This window comes from Falco naumanni, chromosome 1, assembly GCF_017639655.2.
Source record: "Falco naumanni isolate bFalNau1 chromosome 1, bFalNau1.pat, whole genome shotgun sequence".
In the NCBI taxonomy this organism is placed as follows: domain Eukaryota; kingdom Metazoa; phylum Chordata; class Aves; order Falconiformes; family Falconidae; genus Falco; species Falco naumanni.
Window position 1 is genome coordinate 122,023,959 of NC_054054.1, and position 11,254 is coordinate 122,035,212.

An 11,254-nucleotide genomic window follows, 5' to 3' on the forward strand; every position below is an offset into this window, starting at 1 on the left:
GACCTCGCATATGCAGTCTGGTGAGTCAACTGGCAGAGGTTGCAAGTGCAGCATTACTGACATTGAAATGTGGCAGAGGGGAAGGAAAACAAAAATACCTACACATAGAAAGGCATGCATGTGAGGTAAATGAGGGCAAAGCAGCACCTGGAAAAGGGCAGTAAATAGAGCTTAATAGTGAGGAAAGACTACAGGAAACTGAGGACCCAAACACAGTAGAACCAGGAAGGCGTATCAAAGCATTAGGAAAGGGCCGCAGGTACAGTGTAACAAACAAGGGCACCACTGGGCATACAGTGCTTACTGATCTGTGCAGACTACAACATCAGGGCTTTTGGAAAATAGAAGCACAGTGGACATAGTATCTCTCTCTCTCTCTCTTTTAATCTGAGATGTCACATCAGTGTTTGGTTTCCTTTTTCCTGATACTTTCCTGATGTTTCATGTGGGGTTGGAAAAAGACCAGAAAAAATGAAAAAACAGTTATTTGGTTTAAAAAAAACATAAGTATTTTGCTAATTCATACTATTCAGAGGTTAAAGTACAGCTTGAATACTTTTTGTCTGCGGAAAAAAAGTAGGATGTGTCCATTACTTGTAGAAAACACTGAGGCAAATTCTGAGTTTGGAGTATCAGTGCCTCAGAAGGACCCTCACAGGTCTATGTGAGAATCAACTCATTTGCATACAGAGGTAAATTCTGGTGTGGATATTATACAGATATTTTACCCTGCTGCTTTAATAACCTCCTTACACAAATACATATGTGAATGTTCAGAACACGTATTTCTGTCATGTGGTATAGGCATGTTATAAAATTTTTTTTCTAGCTTAACTCTGAAGACTGCAAATATGCTTGACAACCAAGTAAATACTAAAATTTGGCAACTGGAAGTTTTAAGTCTCCCTCAAATCATGAAACTTGGCAAAATGATGAGCTGTCAACCTTGTTCTTAGATATATTAATTACAATCTTCAACTGCCTGCTGTAAACACAGGGCAAAGTCCTATACTAAGACAGTGGGAGTTTTGCTTTGCTTTCCACCTACTCAGTCTCTTTTCAGTTCCTGTTCACTTCCAGTGTGACAAAAGACATTATTTCTTTTATCTTCTGAATTTTTCCTCGTCACCATGTGAACAAGGGAGCACTCAATTTCATGCTTTCATTAACTACTAATAAAACCACAATGGATGAAATGCCATTTAGTCTTTTAAACTTCTAGCTGGTAATATCTTTTGGATTATTAGTCAAAACTGCCTAGATCAACATGAAATATTCCTTCTGCTCCTCGTCAAATTCACTAAATAAGTATTTCTTTAAACAAATGAAAGATTTTACTGATTTCTTTTTTCGAGTAGTGTTATGTATGATCAGTCTCTCCTTGTTAGGACATATCTGGACCCAAAATCTGGAGCTATACTTGTTTGTCTATGACTTAATCTCTTAGTATCTCCACTCAGCCATAAATTCTGATGTCTTCCCTGTCCCATATCCTTCCTTTTTTCAAAAGTGACAGAGCAGTCACGTAGAGGAGTCTTCCAACAGTCTCTCTGGTATGCTGATAACCCAAGAAAGGTTTTTGAATATTTCACCTACTTGTTTTCTGTTTCAGTGCTTATTTTTACTAAATCCTTACCGTGCCTTAGCATTAGGCACTCTTCTAAGACAATCCCACAGAGCAAAATTAAGAGTGCTTAGAAACTTGTCATATTTTCCAAATCACTTTCCAATATGCACAGAAGAGATGACAAAAAAAGTGTCATCTTGCCGTGTTGAAGTGAATAACTGATAGTGAAAAAGGGAAGAATCTACAAATAAATTCTCCTATGCATATATGTTTCCAATGAACCTATTAGGGCTGTAAATTATTCTCTCATACTGAGCAAACTGTATTTTTAAACATTCTGTGATTTTATCACTTATTTAAAACAGCGTCTGCGAGGAGTTACCAGATTTTTTTTTGTGACACCTTGTGGTGGTGGTTGTATAAAGCAGAGTTTCTGGAAAATAGAAATAATAGACTGTGGCATCCATGAGAAGACTAGGGCTATTTTTCTTTGAATTCAGCAAGAGTGTTTGCTTCTTGATTTGTAAAATTATGGCTGTGAAACCTCATACAAATTATGCGCAGTGATAGGAAACCACCTTGAAAATTTCTGCAGATATTTTGTCCCTTCTGCAAGAAACCACCCTGGATGAGAAATGAGCCATTAGATAGTATGACTTCTCCCTGCAGTACTGTAAAAGGCAACATCCTAAAATATTTTTTTTTCCCTACTAAGCACTCTGTTTTGCAATCTTATTATGTATGGTAGAGCTGAACATTAGGCGGTTTCAAAGAGGACCATTCTAAAATAAATTAAGAAAATGCAAAATCCCCAACACCGTATCTGCAAGTGACTACTACTGCTTTCATTTACAAAGGCAGTTTGTAATGTACATTCAGTCTGCATATGCTTCATTGTGATCTAAGATTTTTTTAAAAAATAATTCAACCGGTTTATTAAAATTAAGGCACAAACCTGCTTAGGTTGTGGACATTTAACGACAGAAATCTTTTAACATGTCCAGACTTTTAGAGACAAATCTTTAAAAGGATAGCACTAGCTAGATTAAAAGCTTACAAATTTTTGCCAATGCCATTTAGGGTTAGAGATCGAGCCTTTAGATCCAGCAGGGCTGAATGGGATTATTTACTCTATTCTATTACTAGTTTACTATGTCCCAGTAGTGACTTAATATGTGTGTGATTGTCTTTACACCATCTTTCACATGGGTGTAATTACTGTGCAGAAGACTGATGCTTTCAAAGGACACTGCAGTTCCCCACTGGAACACATTACTGATGTACATCAAATTGGGATGTACAAAAAAATGGGAAGAAACATTTATTCCTTTTTGAGGATGTTATTCATAGTAATAAATATACTTATGCAAGATATTTTAAAAAGAGCTAGTAATGAAAGAAAACATGGGACAAAAAGTAAATGTAGCCCTATATTTGGGCTGTTTAGCTGCTTTTTCTGTTTGAAATCAACAGGAACTGTGAACTAAAACTGGGCTGTGCCTTTTTCCCCCAGTGGCTTGTAAATACAATTCACTTGACTTTAATCTCCACCAGTAAATGCAACAGCACTCTATCAGAAGTCCAGATACTATCTCTCCAGCCTCACAGTATGTATATACATTCATAGTATCTTCATCACAGCCAGGGAAACCGATTAAAATATTGTTTCCTACCTGCTGGGAACTGACAAATACTAATTGCAGCCAGCCATATCTTACAACTCTGTAGACAGGATAGACATTTTAGAAACATCAGCAGATCACTCATGCTGATCACAGTTGGTAAGGAACTAAGCAGAGCAAAAAACACCACTGTGCTATTTTGTACTCTTAGAATAGAATTAGGAGGTTTTGTCTTACCAGGGGCAGAGAATATTTTACTATGTTCTTTGAACATAGAAATTTCATGAAACTAAGCTTTATCTGATCAATATTTGGTGTGAAAGGGCTTGCAATAAGTTTAATTAGATCTATAAAAGGCAATTTGCAGATTGGAAGGAGAAATAATAAGGATTCCAAATCATAGCTTTTGCCACCAAATAAGAATACACTTACAATCATTTTGATGTTATTTATTTAGCTAGCTGTTTAACAAAACACCTAAATCTTTAAAGCCCAACACAAAGTCCCTCTGAGCCTTGAACTTACAGATAAAATCACCAAGTTCTTTTTCTAAGTAACAAATAGAAAGCTATCATAAAAAAATGCAATGCAGAGCAACGTCTGCTTTAGGCAAAGGCTGCTCTATTGCATATTGTCATGAGTTGGCATAGAAAAATGCCCTGTTGTTACTCTCCAAGTCTTCCAAACTCTTATTTCAGCAAAACTGTTTTTAAACTGAGGTGCTGGCCTGAAATAACCTCTCTTTTAGTGATCACTCCAAACCAAACCAAAACCTTAGCACGTTAGGAAAAATATTACTTTGCTTCATTACATAGGCTGTTTGAAACTGCACCATCACGGTAAGGGTGTTTTCAAGAGGAGCTGGAATTAATACTTTGAAACAAATTTTGATCCTTGAAATCTTAAAGAGTAATAAATACATTTCATAGTAAGTAATCTCAACATCACAAAATTTCTCATGGTGGAAAATACCAGCCAACCTGAGCAGGAAGATCAGAGTACAGATATTTTACTTAGACATTATAAAATAAAACCATAGCATCTTAAAAGTAGACCATGAAGAATTTTAAACATTGTCCAAAATATTGTTCATGGAAATTTCTTCAGTTTGCAGTTTCTCACTGAGACTTACCAAGGTATAATATTACCAATATCTCAGACTGAAGCCTTTTCTCATGAATGAATAAATGTTGGCTCAAGAGATGGATTCTGACACTAACATTTTAATTTGAGGAGAACAGGATCTGGAAAGATCTAGATTATTCTCTCTCACTCTCTCAAATATATATATAAAAATAACATTATATATCACCACCATAGTTCATGGTAAAAATGCATAAGGGTCTGTCTCTAAAGAGATTTATACTGTAAGGATCCTATTCATGAAAAGTCATGAGAGAGAAAAGGAAGTAGTGTAAAATTAAAGTGAATTACTGGTTCTGTTCATAAAAAATCAGTTCTGCCTGAAGAAGCATGGAGTAATAAATTGCAAAGAACAGGGTAGAATTCTCATTATGGCTGAAATGAAATGAAAGGATATGAGTTAATAGCCAGTAGTAATTGCAAGTAAAACCTGCTTTCATTAGTTTATCTTGACATGCTTTCATAAACAGTTAAATATGATTATTTACATTTTAACAACAGAACACAAGATAAAGTGATCTGCTCAGTCAACAGCAGAATGAGAAGTGAAACTCAAGTTTTCTGGGCCAGTCACTACAAAACCCTCCAAGACACTTTGACTTTATGGTGAAATAAACAGTGTATGGTCAACTCTACAACCTTCCTTTGGGTGAACCTTCACTCAAGACAGTTCATCCAAATTCACCCACACAAACCTTTAATAGTCAAAAACTTGCCTCAGCAAAGAAGTCTGCTTGGTCTACAATCAAGAGGTGTTTTGGTGAAAGCAAGAGATAAAAATCTATCTATGATAAGAGGGGTTGGTTATTCCTTAAATCATAGCTCCGCATCTTTCAGGTGAACACATTTATCACCTCAATATCAGCACATTACTAACAGAAGCTTCTGCAGCAAAAACTTGTGTTTAAAAGTTCACAGACTGTTTTACATCAGTTTTAGACAATAAGAACAGAGATTCTTTTACAGTTACATCAATTTACACCTGATGAAAAATCTCCATTCAAGACTAACTGAAACTACATCTTTGTACAATATGCTATTGACATTAATCACATTTATTTAAAATTCAGTGCAACTGCATGACCGCAGATTTGGCTAAATGTGATATGCACAAAGCCGATTTTTCTGGTGTCTGAACTAACAATATGTACGGTTTTCTTGGCAGACACATAAAGAGCTTAATTAGCTTGCTCTTGCAGGGAAGTATGCTGTATGCAGCATGAGAAATGGTTTTTGTGGTCAGCTTGGATCAACTTCAGACTGTAGACCAAAACAAACTCAGAAAAGAAATGTGGTTCTATTTTGCACTCAGTTTACGTTTCCCAACCCAGATAACTAATGACACGTTTGATGATTTCACTGGGAAGTGTAATATGTTACTGCCATCTAGTGCTATGCAGTAGACTCAGCCTCTTCATACAACTGAAATAAAGTATTCTAATATGACAGATGGGAGTATTAGATAAAAAAATTACATTTCCTATCAGTTGATCTGTGAAGCTTAGGATACAGCTGAGTGACATGGTGACTTTTGGTCTGGCCCTGTGATCTGTCTATTTATATGGAGTAAAATAAGATTGTAACAATGAACAAGCTCCAAAATCAGTCAAGAGGCATGGTATAAACTATGCTGAAAAAGTGAAGACTGTTATCTTCAGAGACAACATCAGAAGAGTGGAGCTGCTTAATGAGCCAATAATCTCTAGCCAGGGTAGGGCTGTCTTTCCCTCTATTAAATAAAACCCCCAGAACTCTCAGGTGGCCTACAGATGGCTTCCCATCAAGGTTTTCCTGAGATCATATGGTAAAAATTTGCCAACATTTGAGACTAAGGCAATTTCTTGGTCAAAATTTAGACCCTTGACTTACAATGACAAGAAGATAATTAAAGTTTTGCTGTTTGCTTTATGAGACAAACTTCTGGATGCTGATAAGACACTTGGAGAGAAATGATGCTGAACCATAAGAAAAGGCTGCCAAAGGAAAAACACATTTTAACTGTACGGACTCTGAGCACGGTTAGGTAGTATGTGACTAAAATAACTTTAACTGCCAGCATTGAATACCTCATGTTTATTGATAACTATAATTGTTACTGGTGCAGTAGTAGGAAAGCTGAAATTAAAAAAAACCCAAACATTTGTGTGGAAATAGTTCCAAACTTGATCCAAAACTTATCAGAGTCCATTAAACTCTCGATTTGAATTTTGAGACAGAATGTCAAAACATATAAAGAGCACTTCAAGTATGGTTTATAACTAGCACGAAAAGTGCAGTTAAAATAGTTGCAGGAAAAGACTCATGCAAAAGTTTTTGCTGCATTCCTCTCATTTAAAACTCATTATTATTTCTCCAAATAGAGGTGCTGCTCAGGAATGGGAAAGGTTAGGGTAATTATTCACTTGGTTTGGACAGTACTGGAAAAAGTCCCACAGCTATACTCTTTTTATAGTATATTCCACAGCAAGTTGATAAATCTAATGTAAGCAGTAATATGAGCTTTAATTCAATACCCACTGAAATCTTTAAAAGTCTTCTATCTACTTCATTAGTCATCTGATTAATCCCTAAAGGTAAAATTATAAGTTTAAATTGAAATCTAAAGTTTTTAAAGGATTTAATTATTTTTTTCAAACATGGCTCAAAGGAAAAATGAAGCAAATGACATTCTCAACCCTTTATTATGGATCAAACCTGTAAATTCTTATTTATGCTTTCCTTTTTACTGAAACAACTGATCAATATCTTCATGGTTTGCCTCACTGAGATGAAGTAGTTCAATAAATTCTATAGCATATCAAAACATGCTATTGTAAAATTGCTTTCTTTTATTGACAAAGGATGAAGTATCACAACAGCTGCTGCCAAGTGCAGTCGTTCGTGTTTTCATAAGTTTGTGACAGTCTCTTAGTATTATCAGTTTTACATAATTTAGGTAGCATTCTTTATTTCACTATTTGTTGAAAGTGTATTATAAGAAGTCATTCTTTCCCAGTTGATAGAAATACATAGCTTGCAACTAGAAATACTTCAGAGTAATTTCTGGGAAAGCACATAGAAAAGCAGCCCATTGTGATTCTTTTGTGATAGTTCAAAGAGAATCCTTTTTTATTTTTAGCCACTTCTACCTTGCAATGTGCAAGAACCCTACAATAATGTCTAGCAAAATATACTTCAGTCCAACTTCATCTTATAGTGAATGGAATGCTAAAACTGGTAAGATCCAATTCAAATTTGTAACATTTGTTTCTTGAATTTAATAAAAATACTGAATAGAAGTGCTGGTGAGATCTGCAACAGCCCTCTGGTGTTATAAGAAGCAGATTACAGATGAAATCTTCATTTCCTTTTGCCCTGCATTGGACTAACATTTTATAACCTTTATAAAACAACAAAACCAGTGGAATGTTGCCTTTTTGCACTGCTGAGTGTAAGAACAACCCAGAATTAACCCCAAAGTGGTATGCTTTGTAAAATTGGAATGTGCCTACTGTTTGGGGCATCCTTTAGTCTTCTTCCTACTCAACAGCCAAAGCTGTGCCTTTACCATTGATCCTGCAAGTCATGCTCACTGCTACAATGATTCCAGGACTGAGTCATTACCTATTTGTTTTATTATCACAGGATATAGCAGTGATATATCTGTAAATAATCTCCTTGAGCAAAGGCCTGCAAGCTTGGTTTTTTCCTCCTTTTCTGGTCCCTCTCCCATCCTTATGTATATGCAAGTAATCATTTAGGCTCTTCTGAGACAATGCTTTCCACATTCTAGGATCAGTATCATTTCACGTCTTCTAGCATCTGCCCAAGGTGGATGACCAATAACATTGGCTAGCAATGAGCTTTTTATTATCGGAATTCCTTGTGAAGTGGAAACCCACACAGTCAATAACTCAAACCAGGCATACAAATCTCCTGGCTTGGCAAATAATATGCCTCCCCTCAGGCTACCAAAGAGTGAAAAAAGCATCTAAAAACCTGCCCATTAGCTAGGTATTTTCTTTGCAATGTATATAACCCAAAAACAATGGCAAATGTAGTTATTTCCCACTGAAGAGAAACTATTCGCTTTTCCTAAGTTACGGTCACAACAGGCTTGATATGCATTAATAGAAGAGTATTGCTTTCAAGTCAAACAATTTCCTATTGTTGCAACCACAGCAACGGAATAAGAAACCAAGTAACAGAAGTGGAAATCCTGGGAGCTGTTAATGATGGATCTGGAACTGCTTTTGTTCTGTGACCTTAATGATAGGTATGATACAAAAAGAGAGGCTGCTAAAGCATGTAGGAAACAGCTTTCTTCACAAATCGGTATTAGTTAAAATCAGCTTCTAGAAGAGACTGAGACAGACTACTTCACAAGATTAAAGGAAAGGACATTCTATCAACGAAACAGAAAAAAATCTTCAATTTCTGAATAAACAGCACTACTATACTGATCCATAGGACCTTTTCATGTGTCATCTTTGCAAAGACCAACATCTTTCTTCTACAATGCACGTGTTGTCATATAAATTATGCAACACAATGGTAACCGGAAAAGCTGATCCAAAAGAAGAACATCAGCAGAAATGGATTAAGCTTGAGAAGACAATTAAGCAAGGACTGTACTACAAAAATGAAATTGCTGGTCTAAAGTACGAAAAACAGGCAGAAAGGTCGTAATTACTGATTCTAAGCTCAGTAAGTCCTACCAACAAAATATGCAAAGATGTCCCTATCTGAGCCTGAAAAAAATGAAGCACGTTATGATGGTAGAATGTCTTTCCTTCAGATTATATCAAAATGATAGACGGGAATGATTTGTGGCATGGGAAAGTTTGCTCTTGTCACAAGGGAAAGAGCTACTAAAAAGGCAGTCTTGGATTGTCTCAGGGGTAAAGGTTTTCCTGATTCAGATTATTTATAGAGAATCAGTTTTTATGGTGGGCGTTTCATTATTTTCTTTTTCTCTCAAAAATTCCATCCGTTCCTTGTTATTTATTTCAGATGTTCCACATGAATGAAGCATATCAAGGTATCCTTTGTAGAAAAAATCCAGCAGCAACTCAGTAAACTCACCATCACTGTAAGTAAATTCAACAATCAGAAAATTACTAACATTTGTCAAAAATATTTTGTCTTTTCCCTGCTAATCAGCTATATGCATTGGAATAAATGGCATACCTTAAAGTGAACCATCCACATTACAGAATGTCTGTATTTATAATGTATGGTGTAATGAATTTCTCTCCAACTAGATCAGAATACTCGTGAGCAGTCTGCATATTTAAAATATTTCCTGAGTTGTATCTGCCAGGAAGGATGCTTTGCATGGGAAACTGATTGCTACTTAGTTTTTATTGTGCTTGCAGAACTGGATTTTTCACAGCGGCTGATTAACATTATTATATTTTACCAGGATTAGTATACCAAATTGTCTTCTATACTGTTAGCAGTTCAATTATGTTCAGCATGACTATAATACGAGTTTCCATTCTCTGGAGTTTTTTATTCTTCTAGATTTGTCATTAGAGATTCTAAGGAAAATAACACCTTCCTTGTTTGATTAAAATATCCCAGTTTTGTGCTTTCATTGATAGAAAAGAATGTTTTAAATCAACCTTTAAAACCATATCAATCTAGGAATGTCTGTATTTATGAAAATCTAAGCCACTTTAGGATGATGATTAAATGACTTAAAATTCAGATACAAAAAGATACAACCACACACCATTAAAATTTCAGGATATATACTTAGAGGGCTATACTGATAGATTATGTCCTTGCCCATCTTCTAAACTGTTCTTCAGATCATGCTGATTCTCCTCTGGACCTCTGATACTTTTCTGCCCATAAAAACTGCAGGAGGTAAACCAGTATACCATATCCCACAGTATGCTTTATATCTCCAGCATCACATTGTCCCACGTCCATTTTATGAATACAGAGGCTTCTAGAAGTAACATATGTCCAGGTTGTCAGGATGCATGAGAGCTATGGGAAAAGCGTTTTCTGTATGCAGATCATATGGGTGCATCTTCTGTGACAGTGGCACTGTGGGAGTATTCATTTTCATGTTGTTTCTTAGCCAGTTCTACAAAAAGAGGATGAAATGATGACATAGTGGTCACAGAAAATCTATTCAGTTGTCTTAGAATGTGTGCTGGGTATAAGAGAAGATTTTATTTGTTTTTCTTATACCTATGAATGTTGCTTCTACACAAACCCCTCCACCTTTATGAGTGACTTGGTCTTTATGTTACTTTATTTCTCTATGGCATACAGTACTGTATAAAAACTGATACAGAAAAAAAGTGAATTCTGCCTTTTTCCATCCCTTGCCATTTTTGTTAATATATATCAACCGGTGGCCTGTACACAATAACAGATGCTGAGAGCCATGAAACTGTGACTGTTCAGCGCTGAGATTCTAAAATATCATCCTGATGCATAGTGAAGCATCTAGACTGATTTAAAAAAAAACAACAGAAAGCAAAAGAACAAAACCAAACAAACCAAACTGCCCAACATTATAGTATTTCAGTCAATCCTAAAGTTGGTGTCAATCAGCACTACCTCCTCTGACTCCCATGTAATTCTGACAATATGAGCCAACTGAGACTGGTCCTCTTAATGCAGGAATATGGAGAGTATCATGTTTAAACACAGCTCTAAAAAATGTCAATTCTCCTTTTGGCTGCCCTTCTCCATTTTTAACAGAGCAATGAGGAAGGAATGGACTGTTTCCTTACTTTCAAATTACTTTTCATGTAATTTCCTTCAATTGTCTGTTCTTGTGGAAAAGAAAGGAATTTTAAAGCCAGTGTTTTCAATGAAAATTGGAAAAGATTGAAGATTAATCTCTTTACAGAAAAAATATAATTGGAAGGCAGTTTCTTCAATTAGGAGTGATTCAATAAAAAACATTCATCCATTT